Source organism: Carassius carassius, chromosome 28, assembly GCF_963082965.1.
Source record: "Carassius carassius chromosome 28, fCarCar2.1, whole genome shotgun sequence".
Taxonomy (NCBI): Eukaryota; Metazoa; Chordata; class Actinopteri; order Cypriniformes; family Cyprinidae; genus Carassius; species Carassius carassius.
The window spans coordinates 18585775-18602621 of record NC_081782.1 but is presented as its reverse complement, the minus strand read 5'-3'; the positions used below and the strand labels follow the sequence as shown (position 1 = coordinate 18602621).

The 16847-nt window shown below is 43.3% G+C and overlaps 18 non-coding genes across 18 annotated transcripts; all 18 read right to left on the bottom strand.

The window, feature by feature from the left end:
• Window positions 1-64: 64 nt before the first annotated feature.
• trnar-ucu (transfer RNA arginine (anticodon UCU)) lies at window positions 65-154 on the bottom strand. The gene is given in 2 exon segments: window positions 65-100; window positions 118-154. It is a non-coding gene; the product is annotated as a tRNA-Arg (tRNA).
• A 180-nt stretch (window positions 155-334) lies between these two features.
• trnat-ugu (transfer RNA threonine (anticodon UGU)) lies at window positions 335-408 on the bottom strand. The gene has a single exon. It is a non-coding gene; the product is annotated as a tRNA-Thr (tRNA).
• A 588-nt stretch (window positions 409-996) lies between these two features.
• On the bottom strand, window positions 997-1070 carry trnat-cgu (transfer RNA threonine (anticodon CGU)). Its single transcript has one exon. It is a non-coding gene; the product is annotated as a tRNA-Thr (tRNA).
• Window positions 1071-3223: 2153 nt separating this feature from the next.
• Window positions 3224-3297, bottom strand: trnat-agu (transfer RNA threonine (anticodon AGU)). The gene has a single exon. It is a non-coding gene; the product is annotated as a tRNA-Thr (tRNA).
• Window positions 3298-3391: 94 nt separating this feature from the next.
• On the bottom strand, window positions 3392-3481 carry trnar-ucu (transfer RNA arginine (anticodon UCU)). Its single transcript is given in 2 exon segments — window positions 3392-3427; window positions 3445-3481. It is a non-coding gene; the product is annotated as a tRNA-Arg (tRNA).
• Window positions 3482-3638: 157 nt separating this feature from the next.
• Window positions 3639-3712, bottom strand: trnat-ugu (transfer RNA threonine (anticodon UGU)). Its single transcript has one exon. It is a non-coding gene; the product is annotated as a tRNA-Thr (tRNA).
• A 1139-nt stretch (window positions 3713-4851) lies between these two features.
• Window positions 4852-4925, bottom strand: trnat-agu (transfer RNA threonine (anticodon AGU)). Its single transcript has one exon. It is a non-coding gene; the product is annotated as a tRNA-Thr (tRNA).
• A 114-nt stretch (window positions 4926-5039) lies between these two features.
• Window positions 5040-5129, bottom strand: trnar-ucu (transfer RNA arginine (anticodon UCU)). Its single transcript is given in 2 exon segments — window positions 5040-5075; window positions 5093-5129. It is a non-coding gene; the product is annotated as a tRNA-Arg (tRNA).
• A 180-nt stretch (window positions 5130-5309) lies between these two features.
• trnat-ugu (transfer RNA threonine (anticodon UGU)) lies at window positions 5310-5383 on the bottom strand. Its single transcript has one exon. It is a non-coding gene; the product is annotated as a tRNA-Thr (tRNA).
• Window positions 5384-5973: 590 nt separating this feature from the next.
• trnam-cau (transfer RNA methionine (anticodon CAU)) lies at window positions 5974-6047 on the bottom strand. Its single transcript has one exon. It is a non-coding gene; the product is annotated as a tRNA-Met (tRNA).
• A 6330-nt stretch (window positions 6048-12377) lies between these two features.
• trnat-agu (transfer RNA threonine (anticodon AGU)) lies at window positions 12378-12451 on the bottom strand. Its single transcript has one exon. It is a non-coding gene; the product is annotated as a tRNA-Thr (tRNA).
• Window positions 12452-13041: 590 nt separating this feature from the next.
• trnat-cgu (transfer RNA threonine (anticodon CGU)) lies at window positions 13042-13115 on the bottom strand. Its single transcript has one exon. It is a non-coding gene; the product is annotated as a tRNA-Thr (tRNA).
• Window positions 13116-13870: 755 nt separating this feature from the next.
• Window positions 13871-13944, bottom strand: trnat-ugu (transfer RNA threonine (anticodon UGU)). The gene has a single exon. It is a non-coding gene; the product is annotated as a tRNA-Thr (tRNA).
• A 588-nt stretch (window positions 13945-14532) lies between these two features.
• On the bottom strand, window positions 14533-14607 carry trnat-cgu (transfer RNA threonine (anticodon CGU)). The gene has a single exon. It is a non-coding gene; the product is annotated as a tRNA-Thr (tRNA).
• A 477-nt stretch (window positions 14608-15084) lies between these two features.
• trnat-agu (transfer RNA threonine (anticodon AGU)) lies at window positions 15085-15158 on the bottom strand. Its single transcript has one exon. It is a non-coding gene; the product is annotated as a tRNA-Thr (tRNA).
• A 376-nt stretch (window positions 15159-15534) lies between these two features.
• Window positions 15535-15608, bottom strand: trnat-ugu (transfer RNA threonine (anticodon UGU)). Its single transcript has one exon. It is a non-coding gene; the product is annotated as a tRNA-Thr (tRNA).
• A 588-nt stretch (window positions 15609-16196) lies between these two features.
• trnat-cgu (transfer RNA threonine (anticodon CGU)) lies at window positions 16197-16270 on the bottom strand. Its single transcript has one exon. It is a non-coding gene; the product is annotated as a tRNA-Thr (tRNA).
• Window positions 16271-16747: 477 nt separating this feature from the next.
• Window positions 16748-16821, bottom strand: trnat-agu (transfer RNA threonine (anticodon AGU)). The gene has a single exon. It is a non-coding gene; the product is annotated as a tRNA-Thr (tRNA).
• Window positions 16822-16847: the final 26 nt, after the last annotated feature.

Sequence of the window (16847 nt, the reverse complement as noted above, 5' to 3'; positions counted from 1 at the left end):
GAGGGGTGGCCAGAGATCATATGTGTTTGTTGGCCAAGCGCCATTAAAAGAATGCCAAAAGTAATGACTCTGGTGGGACTCGAACCCACAACCTTTGAATGGCCTCATCTGGCAGTCTAGAAGTCCAATGCGCTATCCATTGCGCCACAGAGCCATGTATGGAGATTTTTTTTCCTGGCTTGTGCCAGTCCGTTGAATTGAGTTCAGGCATTTGGGGAGCGGGAAGGACAAGATATGTGGGTCTCTCTGCAATTGGTATGTGGTTGGAAAAGTGGAGGATCTGTAAGGGCTTCCTTTCCAAGAAAGAACCCACAGAGCAGAGCCACCTGTTAAAAGGCACCGCTGGGAATCGAACCCAGGATCTCCTGTTTACAAGACAAAAGCTTTGACCAGCTAAGCCACGGCGCCTTGCTGTATTGCTGACTTGGGTCAGAATTCTTCGGCAGCAGCTGAGGGGTGGTTGACAAATGGAATTGCATGCTGCTCTGACGCTCCTCTGTACCGCCTGATTGCGCAAAGCAAACCACACAACTCAAGGTGGTGTTTGATTACCAGCAAAGACAGTGCTGGGATTTAAATTCAATATGTCCTATTTACGACACAAGCTTTAACCAACTAAGCCATGGCTCCAACCTGCACACACTCTCCCAGGGAGAGGCACTTAGAGGATTAAAGCATCCAGATAAGAGGCCAACGGCCAGGCTCTGCACAGCCCAAAATGTTTTTTTTGACAACTGATTCGGGGTGGCCAGCTAGCCTCTGGGATTGTTAGCCAAGTGCCATTAGTTAACCTTTGAATGCACTCATCTGGCAGTCTAGAAGTCCAGTTTGCAATCTATTGTGCCACAGAGCCTGTCAGCAACTGTTAACCTAATCAAAAGAGCATCAGCATTATCAGGATCTGATTTGGAAATGGAATTGCCTGCTGCCTTTGCTATCCCTGTTTGCAGTCCGATCTCAGAAAAGCACATGCTTAAGGCACACAAGGGATGCTAAAGGCACCGCTGAGATTTGAACCCAGGATCTCCTGTTTACGAGACAGATGCTTTAACCAACTAAGCCACGGCGCCAAGCAGAGCACTCCGACAGTGAGGAAGTTTATTAAAATATCCAGCAGTGAGGACAAAGGTCCACAGGCTGGTCAGCTTATGAGATTTTTCACAACTTTCTGTTGCCCGAGGGCATAAGCGTGCAATTTAATGATAAACGAAAGGCCAGAAGTCACCAATCTGTTTTGACTCAAACCCACAAATTTAATATTGCCTCAAACCGCAGACTAATAGTCCAATGCGCTACACTCTGCGCCACATGCAGTAGCTCCTTCCAGGCTTGCAGCAGTCCTAAACCAAGGATCACTTGTTTGCAAGGCAAGCTCTTTGACCAGTTGATCCATGCTGCATTGTTGAGATGACTCTGGGCAGCATTCTTCGGCAGCATCTGAGGGGTGGTTCACAAATTAAATTGCATGCTGCTCTAGCACTCCTCTGCACCCCCTTTTTACAGAGAGCAAAACCTCACAGCCCAAGGCGGCACTTGATCACCAGCAAAGGCACCGCTGGCATTAAAACCCAGGATCTCCTGTTTACTAGACAGGCGCTTTAACCAACTAAGCCAAAGCACCAACTTGCATGTACCCAATAAGAAAGTGAGACTTAGAGTTTTATAACTGGAGGGGTGGCCAGAGAGCATATGTGTTTGTTTGTCAAGTGCCATTAACAGAATGCCAAAAGTAACGAGTCTGGTGGGACTCAAACCCACAACCTTTGAATGGCCTCATCTGGCAGTCTAGAAGTCCAATGAGCTATCCATTGCGCCACAGAGCCATGTGTGGAGCTTTTTTTTCCTGGCTTGTGCCAGTCCGTTGAATTGAGTTCAGGCATTTGGGGAGCGGGAAGGACAAGATATGTGGGTCTCTCTGCAATTGGTATGTGGTTGGAAAAGTGGAGGATCTGTAAGGGCTTCCTTTCCAAGAAAGAACCCACAGAGCAGAGCCACCTGTTAAAAGGCACTGCTGGGAATCAAAGCCAGGATCTCCTGTTTACAAGACAAGCGCTTTGACCAGCTAAGCCACGGCGCTTTGCTGCGTTGTTGACTTGAGTCAGAATTCTTCGGCAGCAGATAAGGGGTGGTTGACAAATGAAATCGCATGCTGCTCTGACACTCATCTGTACCGCCTGATTGCGCAAAGCAAAACCACACAACCCAAGGTGGTGTTTGATTACCAGCAAAGACAGTGCTGGGATTTGAATTCAGTATGTCCTATTTACGACACAAGCTTTAACCAACTAAGCCACGGCGCCAACCTGCACACACTCTCCCAGGGAGCGGCACTTAGAGGATTAAAGCATCCAGATAAGAGACCAACGGCCAGGCTCTGCACAGCCCGAAATGTTTTTTTTGACAACTGATTTGGGGTGGCCAGCTAGCCTCTGGGATTGTTGGCCAAGTGCCATTAATTAACCTTTGAATGCCCTCATCTGGCAGTCTAGAAGTCCAGTTTGCTATCTATTGTGCCACAGAGCCTGTCAGCAACTGTTGACCTGTTCAAAAGAGCATCAGCATTATCAGGATCTGATTTGGAAATGGAATTGCCTGCTGCCTTTGCTATCCCTGTTTGCAGTCCGATCTCAGAAAAGCACATGCTTGAGGCACACAAGGGATACTGAAGGCACCTCTGGTATTTGAATCCAGGATCACCCGTTTACGAAACAGACGCTTTAACCAACTAAGCCACAGCACCAAGCAGAGCACTCAGATGGTGAGTAAGTTTATCAAAATATCAAGCAGTGAGGACAAAGGTCCACGGGCTGGTCAGCTTATGAGATTTTTCACAACTTTCTTTTGCCCGAGGGCATAAGCGTGCAATTTAATGATAAACAAAAGGCCAGAAGTCAGCAATCTGTTTTGACTCAAACCCACAAACTTCATATGGCGTCAAACCGCAGACTAATAGTCCAATGCACTAACCTCTGCGCCACATGCAGTAGCTCCTTCCAGGCTTGCAGCAGTCCTAAACCAAGGATCACGTGTTTGCAAGGCAAGCTCTTTGAACAGCTGAGCCATGCTGCATTGCTGAGATGACTCTGGGCAGCATTCTTCGGCGGCATCTGAGGGGTGGGGGTGGTTCGCAAATTAAATTGCATGCTGCTCTAGCACTCCTCTGCACCCACTTTTTGCAGAGAGCAAAACCTCACAGCCCAAGGCGGCACTTGATCACCAGCAAAGGCACCGCTGGGATTCGAACCCAGGATCTCCTGTTTACTAGACAGGCGCTTTAACCAACTAAGCCACAGTACCAACTTGCATATAACTTGTTTTATAACTCTGGAGGGGTGGCCAGAGAGCATATGTGTTTGTTGGCCAAGCGCCATTAACAGAATGGCAAAAGTAACAACTCTGGTGGGACTCGAACCCACAACCTTTGAATGGACTCATCTGGCAGTCTAGAAGTCCAATGCGCTATCCATTGCGCCACAGAGCCATGTGTGGAGCTTTTTTTTCCTGACTTGTGACAGTCCGTTGAATTGAGTTCAGGCATTTGGGGAGCTGGAAGGACAAGATATGTTGGTGGAAAAGTGGAGGATCTGTAAGGGCTTCCTTTCCAAGAAAGAACCCACAGAGAAGAGCCACCTGTTAAAAGGCACTGCTGGGAATAGAACCCAGGATCTCCTGTTTACAAGACAAGCGCTTTGACCAGCTGAGCCACGGCACCTTGCTGCATTGTTGACTTGGGTCAGAATTCTTCGGCAGCAGCTGAGGGGTGGTTGACAAATGAAATCGCATGCTGCTCTGACGCTCCTCTGTACCGCCTGATTGCGCAAAGCAAAACCACATAACCCAAGGTGGTGTTTGATTACCAGCAAAGACAGTGCTGGGATTTAAATTCAGTATGTCCTATTTACGACACAAGCTTTAACCAACTAAGCCACGGCGCCAACCTGCACACACTCTCCCAGGGAGCGGCACTTAGAGGATTAAAGCATCCAGATAAGAGGCAAATGGCCAGGCTCTGCACAGCCCAAAATGTTTTTTTTGACAACTGATTCGGTGTGGCCAGCTAGCCTCTGGGATTGTTGGCCAAGTGCCATTAGCTAACCTTTGAATGCCCTCATCTGGCAGTCTAGAAGTCCAGTTTGCTATCTATTGTGCCACAGAGCCTGTCAGCAACTGTTGACCTGTTCAAAAGATCATCAGCATTATCAGGATCTGATTTGGAAATGGAATTGCCTGCTGCCTTTGCTATCCCTGTTTGCAGTCCGATCTCAGAAAAGCACGTGCTTGAGGCACACAAGGGATGCTGAAGGCACCGCTGAGATTTGAACCAATGATTTCCTGTTTACGAGACAGACGCTTTAACCAACTAAGCCACGGCACCAAGCCGAGCACTCCGATAGTGAGTAAGTTTATCAAAATATCCAGCAGTGAGGACAAAGGTCCACGGGCTGGTCAGCTTATGAGATTTTTCACAACTTTCTGTTGCCCGAGGGCATAAGCGTGCAATTTAATGATAAACGAAAGGCAAGAAGTCACCAATCTGTTTTGACTCAAACCCACAAACTTCATATGGCCTCAAACAGCAGATTAATAGTCCAATGCGCTACACTCTGCGCCACATGCAGTAGCTCCTTCCAGGCTTGCAGCAGTCCTAAACCAAGGATCACGTGTTTGCAAGGCAAGCTCTTTGACCAGCGGAGCCATGCTGCATTGCTGAGATGACTCTGGGCAGCATTCTTCGGCAGCATCTGAGGGGTGGTTCGCAAATTAAATTGCATGCTGCTCTAGCACTCCTCTGCACCCCTTTTTACAGAGAGCAAAACCTCACAGCCCAAGGCGGCACTTGATCACCAGCAAAGGTACTGCTGGGATTCGAACCCAGGATCTCCTGTTTACTAGACAGGCGCTTTAACCAACTAAGCCACAGCACCAACTTGAATGTACCCAGTAAGAAAGTGAGCCTTAGAGTTTGATAACTCTGGAGGGGTAGCCAGAGAGCATATGTGTTTGGTGGCCAAGCGCCATTAACAGAATGCCAAATGTAACGACTCTGGTGGGACTCGAACCCACAACCTTTGAATGGCCACATCTGGCAGTCTAGAAGTCCAATGCGCTATCCATTGCACCACACAGCCATGTGTGGAGCTTTTTTTTCCTTGCTTGTGCCAGTCCGTTGAATTGAGTTCATTCATTTGGGGAGGAGGAAGGACAAGATATGTGGGTCTCTCTGCAATTGGTATGTGGTTTGAAAAGTGGAGGATCTGTAAGGGCTTCCTTTCCAAGAAAGAACCCACAGAGCAGAGCCACCTGTTAAAAGGCACCGCTGGTTATTGAACCCAGGATCTCCTGTTTACAAGACAAGCACTTTGACCAGCTAAGCCACGGCGCCCTGCTTTATTGTTGACTTGGGTCAGAATTCTTCGGCAGCAGCTGAGGGGTGGTTGGCAAATGAAATCGCATGCTGCTCTGACGCTCCTCTGTACCGCCTGATTGCGCAAAGCAAAACCACGCAACCCAAGGTGGTGTTTAACTACCAGCAAAGACAGTGCTGAGATTTGAATTCAGTATGTCCTATTTACGACACAAGCTTTAACCAACTAAGCTACGGCGCCAACCAGCACACACTCTCCCAGGGAGCGGCACTTAGAGGATTAAAGCATCAAGATAAGAGGCCAACGGCCAGGCTCTGCACAGCCCAAAATGTATTTTTTTGACAACTGATTCGGGGTGGCCAGCTAGCCTCTGGGGTTGTTGGCCAAGTGCCATTAGTTAACCTTTGAATGCCCTCATCTGGCATTCTAGAAGTCCAGTTTGCTATCTATTGTGCCACAGAGCCTGTCAGCATCTGTTGACCTGTTCAAAAGAGCATCAGCATTATCAGGATCTGATTTGGAAATGGAATTGCCTGCTGCCTTTGCTATCCCTGTTTGCAGTCCGATCTCAGAAAAGCACATGCTTGAGGCACACAAGGGATGCTAAAGGCACCGCTGGGATTTGAACCCAGGATCTCCTGTTTATGAGACAGACACTTTAACCAACTAAGCCACGGCACCAGGTCCACGGCCTGGTCAGCTTATGAGATTTTTCACAACTTTCTGTTGCCCGAGGGCATAAGCGTGCAATTTAATGATAAACGAAAGGCCAGAAGTCACCAATCTGTTTTGACCCAAACCCAAAAACGTCATATGGCCTCAAACCGCAGACTAATAATCCAATGTGTGGAGCTTTTTTTTCCTGGCTTGTGCCAGTCCGTTGAATTGAGTTCAGGCATTTGGGGAGCGGGAAGGACAAGAAATGTGGGTCTCTCTGCAATTGGTATGTGGTTGGAAAAGTGGAGGATCTGTAAGGGCTTCCTTTTCAAGAAAGAACCCACAGAGCAGAGCCACCTGTTAAAAGGCACCGCTGGGAATCGAACCCAGGATCTCCTGTTTATAAGACAAGCGCTTTGATTTTTTTTTTTTTTTTTTTTTATTAAGAAATTTCAAATCAATAAAATACAATAGATTAAACACAATCAATAGAAAATACAGACAATTGTTTTTACATAACTCTACATTACACATCTTTCCTTTACATAGATAATTTAAAAATCTCCTTCACTTCCTGGCAGCTTCCACATTAAATCATTTAAAACACAATACACTTTTGGGGTAAAAACATCATAAAAAGAGTCTAACATATTTACACCATTAAAGTACACATACAGTCTTTCAATATATAATTCTGTTTTTCTTTTAAACACCCTCCAAACATCCAACACAATTTTTTCCTTTTTAGCCACATTTCTTCTGTCCCATATTGCACTTTTCATCAGCATTACACCCAGATTAATGAAACTTTTGTTTTGACACTTTTTTTCCCAAACAAACATCACAACTCTGTTCCATTCCATTACATTTTCATCCCACTCCTCAGTCACATCTTTAATTAAACATTTACATTTCCTTAAAAAGTCCTCTAGCTCTCTACAATGTAAAAACATATGTAAAATCCCCTCTTCCTCTTCCTGGCACACTTTACACAGAGCATTTTCTTCCATTCCTATTTTATTTCAAATAACATCAGAAAAAAACACTTTATGCCTTATAAAATACTCCAAACATTCCAATTTTGTTTCCACACATTTCCCCGTCATGTTTCTTCATATACACTCTTTTTTTAAATATTTGAATTTCTGCACCCAGTAACCATTTGCAATCGGCTCTTTAAAAACATAATCTCTAAAAGCACAATAAATCATTTTCACAGTACATTCCTTAAAATCATACAGTTTTTCCCCTAATTTCACATGAATACATTTCACTTTTGGCTCTCCTTCCATACTTTCTATTCTTTTTATCCACTCTTTAGGTATTGCATTTTTAATGATTTCATATTTATTTTTTATTACTTGTTCACTGTAATCCTTTTTTGCTTCCTCCATTGCATCTACAATAAATTGTGTTGGTAAAAACCCTTCTTTAAATTCATACAAAACATCTCTCACTCTTGTTATCCCCACTTCCATCCATTTCTTTAAAAAAATTCCTTTGTCTTGTTTTAAAATGTTTTGGTTTAAAAACAGAGGTTGATTTAAAATGTTTTCTCTCCCATGTGGATCATACTCAAGTCTATCTAAAAATTTTCCCCAGGCACTAAACATTTCCCTATAAAACTCTGGTAAGCACTCTGTCATCCAATTCTTTGTTTTCATCCATAAAATCCCATCCCCCATGTTAAAATCCCCACATTTGTTTAAAAAATATTCCATTGTCTTTTTCCATGCAGTTTTGTGACCATCATCTAGATATTTTTTTTACTAAGCTATTTTTTCTCTGTTCAACATCAATTAATCCCATCCCTCCTTTCCCTACTTCTCCTTTTAATGTACTATATGCATTTCTTGATGGTTTACTATTCCATAAAAAATCTAAAAAACATTTTTCCAACCTTTTCTCCACCCACATTGGCATAGCAGTCACATATAAAACATACCACAACTTTGACACCATTAACACATTTAAAATTAAAACCTTCCCTTTTAAACTTAATGTCCTCAATTTCAAAAAATTTAAGCTTCTTTCAATACCTCCTACTATTTCTTCCCACATTTTTTCTTTAACATTCCTTTCTTCTTTTCCCATTAGAACACCTAAAATCCTTATTTCTTTTGTTTCTTTAAAATGAAAATACTCTGTTAAAACAGTCACTCCTCCAAATCTCATATATATAGTTTTTTCGTCATTTATCTTACCTCCTGATCCCCTACAAAACATCTGTACTACCTCCATTACTTTATTAACACTCTCTATATCTTTAACTATTATTGTCGTGTCATCTGCATATTGAAATATTTTTTCATTTCCCCCACTTCCTTCAATGTTTATCCCTCTTATGTCTTCGTCTATTTTAATAGCTAATCCCAATGGTTCTGCAACTAAAGAATATAAAAGCGCTGATAATGGACATCCTTGTCTTATTGATCTAGTAATTTTAAAACATTCAGTTAAAAAAACATTATACTGTATTCTTGTTATTGCTCCCCTATATAAAATTGTAATCCACTTGATAAAATTTTCCTCAAACCCGTACCTTCTTAAAATTCCAAATAAATATTCATGCTCCACTCCATCAAAAGCCTTTTCGAAATCCAAACTAATAACATATCCTTTTTAGTTTTTTTCTTTCATATATCTTATCCCATCTATTATACTTAAAGTTGTGTCCGCTATATCTTTCCCTTTAACTCCATACACTTGATTTGTTTCAATTATGGTTGGCATTACCTCTTTCAATCTGTTGGCTCAAACTTTTGTTAAAATTTTCAGATCTGTATTCAACATTGGAATTGGTCTATAATTTTTTAAGTCTACTTTATCTCCTTTCCTTTTATATATCAACTTTAATAATCCCATCCCCATTCTCTGATTCATTTCCTCTTTTTAAAGATCTCTTCATATACTTCTTTTAAAATACTGGTTAAAAAATCTTTAAAACCAATATAAAATTCACTCCCCAAACCATCTATACCTGGACTTTTATTTTTGTTTAATTCACTTATTGCTCTTTTTATCTCTTCTTCTCTTATCTCTTCATCACACTCTTTTTTGTCTACTTCTCCTACTGTTGTTTTTATTTGCTTAAGTAACTCCAATTTCTCTTCTTCCTTCAACCCCTCAGTACTAAACAGGTTCTCATAATATGCTTTTACTTATTTTAATATTTCCTCATTTGTTTCCACCACTACACCATTTTTTCCTCTTATTTCTTTAATCATTCCAGCTTTCCCTCTTATTTTTTCTAGATCAAAGAAAAACTTTGTACATTTTTCTCCCTCCACAGTATATTTAGCTTTACTTCTTAGTCTTGCTCCTTCATATTTTTTCTCTTCCATTTCTTTTAATATTCCTTCCAATTCTTTTATTTTTTTGTATATCTTCCCCATTCTCATTTAATTCCTTTTCCAATTTTTCTCTTATTTCTCTCTCCTTCTTTCTCTTACATATCTGTATTAATTTGCAATACTTTATTGTGAATTTTTTAACTAAATATTTAACATTTTCCCACCATATCCTTTTATCTTCACTGTACATTTCATTCTCCTTTTCTTTTTCAATAATTTCTTTAATACTTAAAACATACTCCTCATTCTTCAAAACCTCTACATTTAAAACCCATACACCCGGCCCTCTTTTCACTGAACTCCAGTCTACTTGCAAAAAAATTGGTTTATGGTCACTTAAGCTTGATTCTTCATATTTAATGTTACCGATAAATCCTTCAATGTTCCTTGTACACAAAATAAAATCAATCCTTGTCTTACACATAAAATTCCCTACTAATTGCCTCCTTGAATATTCTTTCTTTTTTTCATTTATTTCTCTCCATACATCAATCATATTATTTTCTTCCATTAATAATTTCAGTTCTTTTCTTCCTTTATCATTTTTAAAAACCATTCCCTCACCCATTTCTAATTTACTGAAAACGGTATTAAAATCACCCATCATAATAACTTCTTTATGCTTTTTTAACAAATCTCTTAATACATTAAAATCTTCCTTCTTTTCATTCTCTACAGTCGGTGCATGAAAATTAACTACAATAACTTTTTTCTCCTCATACTCGATTTCAACCACAATACATTTCCCATCTACGTCATTATATATTGTTTTACATGATACCCCACAGTTTTCTTTTATTAAAATCGCAACTCCTCTTCCATGCCTCCCATCACCATTGTTATATAAAATCTCTCCACTCCACCTTTTCCTTATTTCAGTCATGTACTCTTCCCTCCAGTTAGTTTCTTGTAATAAAATCACATCCTCTCCTTTACACATTTCTTTCACCTTTTCAAATTTACCCATGTCCATCAATCCCCTTGCATTAAAAGTAACACAACTTAAAACCATTAAAATAAATAAAAATAAATACATAAAAACCATTATTTTCCATCTTCTCCCTCCAGCCCTCTTAATACTTCATATCTGTTTATACTTTTTACTCGGCCCCTTGTCATTAACTTTTTTCTTGCATTTTCCACATTTGGTTTTACCTTTAATGTTCTTCTTCTACTTTGTCCTCTCTCCCCTCTGTCTTTTCCCATTGTCCATCCTTGTTTCTTCTTCAATGTCCATTTCTTTGTTTTGATCATACATTCCTTGTCCATCACTCTCCACATTATCCAAAAGATTTTTAAAACTGTCCGATATTTCCATTTCTGTCCATTGGGTATTCTGTTCTGCTGTTTGTTCCTCATCCATATCATTCTTTTTTCCTTCTTCTTCTTCCTCTTGGTTGCCTGTTCCTCCTTCTGTTTCCTTTTGTGATAATCCTACATCCCCTTGTCCTTCATCAATATCTCCTTCCTCTTCAGTGTTTCCTTCATGCACCTGTCTGTCCACCCGATGCTCCAGACCTCCTTCCTCTCCCTCCATCCAACACTCACACTTGTTTAAAATCTTTTGACACTCCGGGCATCTGACCGCATTGCAATCCCTTGCGAAATGTCCCCTTTCCTCGCACTTGTGACACTTAAATTCAGGGCATTCTTTAAGCAGATTATCCGGGCTCATGCACAGCTTACAGGTCTTCACCTGGTGGCTGTGCATCACCCTAAAGTACTGCGGCCCTTCTGCTGTTTCCAGCTTTGTGCTGTAGGGCAATGATGCCACCTCCTTGGGGAATCTCACTTTTAAAAACCTTGTTCCATCCTCTATTTCAGTGCCTGGGTAGCATCTTCTTTTTTAATTTTGAAATGGGATTAACTCCCCATCCCTCCTATTTTCTAAAAATGTCTTTATCATCAAGGTAGACGGGCAGGTGCATGAAGGAAACAACATAATCTCTATTTTGCAGTTTCTTTATCTCACAGTTCACTCTTTTAATTAACAATCCCTCAGTCAGTTCATCACATGTTTCTTCTTTCTCCATTGTCAGTTCAGATTCCTTTCCTTATCTTGGCCTTAGTGCTAAAATTTTACCATATACACATTTTTCCGTCACCGCTTTAATAATATCCACAGCCCTCACCTCATTTACGTTCTCCACATTCACAATCACAGTTGCCTCCTTTAAGTATTTCCTTTCACCAACTTTATTTCTTGCATCTTGTTTTTTACCATGTCCTGCTCGTTGTCGATACTCCAGTCCAGGGTCGTTTGCCATGCGTGTCTCTCCAGCCTGTCCAGTGTCGTTTGCCAATAATCCGTCCATTGTACAAAAATCACACAAAAAAATAACCACCCTCCAGCCAGCAAGATGCTGCTGTCAGGTGGTTTAAAACTGAAAAAAACACACAAAAAATAAACTAAAGTCCAAAAAAAACCTCACAAAACAAACACTAACAGAAAAATCAAAATGGAGGAAAGCCTTCCTCTCCCAACTGCAGCCAACACTTCCTGTAGCTCTCTAGCACCCTCAGGTTGGTATGGCCATAAGCCTGAAGGCACCGCTGGGATTCAAACCCGGTATCTCCTGTTTACAAGGCAGACGCTTTAACCAACTTAGCCAGGGCACCAAGCAGAGCACTGGGAGGGTGAGTAAGTTGATCAAAACATCCAGCAGTAAGGACAGAGGACAAAATTTTTTTACTCAAACCCACAAACTTCATATGGGCTTACACCGCAGACTAATAGTCCAATGCGCTACACTCTGCGCCACATGCAGTAACTCCTTGAAGGCTTGCAGCAGTCCTAAACCAAGGATCACGTGTTTGCAAGGCAAGCTCTTTGACCAGCTGAGCAATATTGCATTGCTGAGAAGACTCTGGTTAACATTCTTCGGCAGCATCTGAGGGGTGGTTCGCAAATTAAATTGCATGCTGCTCTAGCTCTCCTTTTCAACCCCTTTTTACGGAGAGCAAAATCTCACAGCCCAAGGTGGCACTTGATCACCAGCAAAGGCACTGCTGGGATTCGAACCCAGGATCTCCTGTTTACTAGACAAGCGCTTTGACCAGCTAAGCCACGGCGCCTTGCTGTGTTGTTGACTTGGGTCAGAATTCTTCGGCACCAGCTGAGGGGTGGTTGGCAAATTAAATCACATGCTGCTCTGACGCTCCTCTGTACCGCCTGATTGCACATAGCGAAACCACACAACCCAAGGTGGTGTTTGATTACCAGCAAAGACAGTGCTGGGATTTGAAATCAGTATGTCCTATTTACAACACAAACTTTAACCAACTAAGCCACGGGCGCCAACCAGCACACACTCTCCCAGGGAGCGGCACTTAGAGGATTAAGGCATCCAGATAAGAGGCCAACGGCCAGGCTCTGCACAGCCTAAAATAGTTTTTTTGACAACTGATTCGGGGGGGCCAGCTAGCCTATGGGTTTGTTGGCAAAGTGCCATTAGTTAACCTTTGAATGGACTCATCTGGCAGTCTAGAAGTCCAGTTTGCTATCTATTGTGCCACAGAGCCTGTCAGCAACTGTTGACCTGTTCAAAAGAGCATCAGCATTATCAGGATCTGACTTGGAAATGGAATTGCCTGCTGCCTTTGCTATCCCTGTTTGCAGTCCGATCTCAGAAAAGCACATGCTTGAGGCACACAAGGGATGCTAAAGGCACCGCTGGAATTTGAACCCAGGATCTCCTGTTTACGAGACAGACGCTTTAACCAACTAAGCCACGGCACCAAGCAGAGCACTTCGAGGGTGAGTAAGTTGATCAAAACATCCAGCGGTGAGGACAAATGTCCAAGGGCTGGTCAGCTTATGAGATTTTTCACAACTTTCTGTTGCCCGAGGGCATAAGCGTGCAATTTAATGATAAACGAAAGGCCAGAAGTCACCAATCTGTTTTGACTCAAACCCACAAATTTAATATTGCCTCAAACCGCAGACTAATAGTCCAATGCGCTACACTCTGCGACACATGCAGTAGCTCCTTCCAGGCTTGCAGCATTCCTAAACCAAGGATCACGTGTTTGCAAGGCAAGCTCTTTGACCAGCTGTGCCATGCTGCATTGCTGAGATGACTCTGGGCAGCATCTTTAACCAACTAAGCCACAGCACCAACTTGCATGTACCCAGTAAGAAAGTGAGACTTAGAGTTTTATAACTCTGGAGGGGTGGCAAGAGAGAATATGTGTTTGTTGGCCAAGCGCCATTAACAGAATGCCAAAAGTAGCGACTCTGGTGGGACTCGAACCCACAACCTTTGAATGGCCTCATCTGGCAGTCTAAAAGTCCAATGCGCTATCCATTGCGCCACGTGTGGAGCTTTTTTTACCTGGCTTGTGCCAGTCCATTGAATTGAGTTCAGGCATTTCGGGAGCGGGAAGGACAAGATATGTGGGTCTCTCTGCAATTGGTATGTGGTTGGAAAAGTGGAGGATCTGTAAGGGCTTCCTTTCCAAGAAAGAACCCACAGAGCAGAGCCACCTGTTAAAAGGCACCGCTGGGAATCGAACCCAGGATCTCCTGTTTACAAGACAAGCGCTTTGACCAGCTAAGCCACGGCGCCTTGCTGTGTTGTTGACTTGGGTCAGAATTCTTCGGCAGCAGCCGAGGGGTGGTTGACAAATGAAATCGCATGCTGCTCTGACGCTCCTCTGTACCGCCTGATTGCGCAAAGCAAACCATACAACCCTAGGTGGTGTTTGATTACCAGCAAAGACAGTGCTGGGATTTGAATTCAGTATGTCCTATTTACGACACAAGCTTTAACCAACTAAGCCACAGCGCCAACCTGCACACACTCTCCCAGGGAGCGGCACTTAGAGGATTAAAGCATCCAGATAAGAGGCCAACGGCCAGGCTCTGCACAGCCTAAAATAGTTTTTTTGACAACTGATTCAGGGTGGCCAGCTAGCCTATGGGTTTGTTGGCCAAGTGCCATTAGTTAACCTTTGAATGGACTCATCTGGCAGTCTAGAAGTCCAGTTTGCTATCTAATGTGCCACAGAGCCTGTCAGCAACTGTTGACCTGTTCAAAAGAGAATCAGCATTATCAGGATCTGACTTGGAAATGGAATTGCCTGCTGCCTTTGCTATCCCTGTTTGCAGTCCGATCTCAGAAAAGCACATGCTTGAGGCACACAAGGGATGCTAAAGGCACCGCAGGGATTTGAACCCAGGATCTCCTGTTTACGAGAACAGACGCTTTAACCAACTAAGCCACGGCACCAAGCGGAACACACAGATGGTAAGTAAGTTTATCAAAATATCCAGCAGTGAGGACAAAGGTCCACGGGCTGGTCAACTTATGAGATTTTTCACAACTTTCTGTTGCCCAAGGGCATAAGCGTGCAATTTAATGATAAACGAAAGGCCAGAAGTCACCAATCTGTTTTGACTCAAACCAACAAACTTCATATGGCGTCAAACCGCAGACTAATAGTTTAATGCACTACACTCTGCGCCACATGCAGTAGCTCCTTCCAGGCTTGCAGCAGTCCTAAACCAAGGATCACGTGTTTGCAAGGCAAGCTCTTTGACCAGCTGAGCCATGCTGCATTGCTGAGATGACTCTGGGCAGCATTCTTCGGCAGCATCAGAGAGGTGGTTCGCAAATTAAATTGCATGCTGCTCTAGCACTCCTCTGCACCCGCTTTTTACACAGAGCAAAACCTCACAGCCCAAGGCGGCACTTGATCACCAGCAAAGGCACCGCTGGGATTCGAACCCAGGATCTCCTGTTTACTAGACAGGCGCTTTAACCAACTAAGCCACAGCACCAACTTGCATGTATCCAGTAAGAAAGTGAGACTTAGAGTTTTATAACTCTGGAGGGGTGGCAAGAGAGAATATGTGTTTGTTGGCCAAGCGCCATTAACAGAATGCCAAAAGTAACGACTCTGGTGGGACTCGAACCCACAACCTTTGTATGGCCTCATCTGGCAGTCTAGGAGTCCAATGCGCCATCCATTGCGCCACATGTGGAGCTTTTTTTTGCTGGCGTTGGCCAGTCCGTTGAATTGAGTTCAGGCATTTCGGTAGCGGGAAGGACAAGATATGTGGGTCTCTCTGCAATTGGTATGTGGTTGGAAAAGTGGAGGATCTGTAAGGGCTTCCTTTCCAAGAAAGAACCCACAGAGCAGAGCCACCTGTTAAAAGGCACCGCTGGGAATCGAACCCAGGATCTCCTGTTTACAAGACAAGCGCTTTGACCAGCTAAGCCACGGCGCCTTGCTGTGTTGTTGACTTGGGTCAGAATTCTTCGGCAGCAGCCGAGGGGTGGTTGACAAATGAAATCGCATGCTGCTCTGACGCTCCTCTGTACCGCCTGATTGCGCAAAGCAAACCATACAACCCTAGGTGGTGTTTGATTACCAGCAAAGACAGTGCTGGGATTTGAATTCAGTATGTCCTATTTACGACACAAGCTTTAACCAACTAAGCCACAGCGCCAACCTGCACACACTCTCCCAGGGAGCGGCACTTAGAGGATTAAAGCATCCAGATAAGAGGCCAACGGCCAGGCTCTGCACAGCCTAAAATAGTTTTTTTGACAACTGATTCAGGGTGGCCAGCTAGCCTATGGGTTTGTTGGCCAAGTGCCATTAGTTAACCTTTGAATGGACTCATCTGGCAGTCTAGAAGTCCAGTTTGCTATCTAATGTGCCACAGAGCCTGTCAGCAACTGTTGACCTGTTCAAAAGAGAATCAGCATTATCAGGATCTGACTTGGAAATGGAATTGCCTGCTGCCTTTGCTATCCCTGTTTGCAGTCCGATCTCAGAAAAGCACATGCTTGAGGCACACAAGGGATGCTAAAGGCACCGCAGGGATTTGAACCCAGGATCTCCTGTTTACGAGACAGACGCTTTAACCAACTAAGCCACGGCACCAAGCGGAACACACAGATGGTAAGTAAGTTTATCAAAATATCCAGCAGTGAGTACAAAGGTCCACGGGCTGGTCAACTTATGAGATTTTTCACAACTTTCTGTTGCCCAAGGGCATAAGCGTGCAATTTAATGATAAACGAAAGGCCAGAAGTCACCAATCTGTTTTGACTCAAACCAACAAACTTCATATGGCGTCAAAGCGCAGACTAATAGTTTAATGCACTACACTCTGCGCCACATGCAGTAGCTCCTTCCAGGCTTGCAGCAGTCCTAAACACAGGATCACGTGTTTGCAAGGCAAGCTCTTTGACCAGCTGAGCCATGCTGCATTGCTGAGATGACTCTGGGCAGCATTCTTCGGCAGCATCAGAGAGGTGGTTCGCAAATTAAATTGCATGCTGCTCTAGCACTCCTCTGCACCCGCTTTTTACACAGAGCAAAACCTCACAGCCCAAGGCGGCACTTGATCACCAGCAAAGGCACCGCTGGGATTCAAACCCAGGATCTCCTGTTTACTAGACAGGCGCTTTAAACAACTAAGCCACAGCACCAACTTGCATGTACTCAGTAAGAAAGT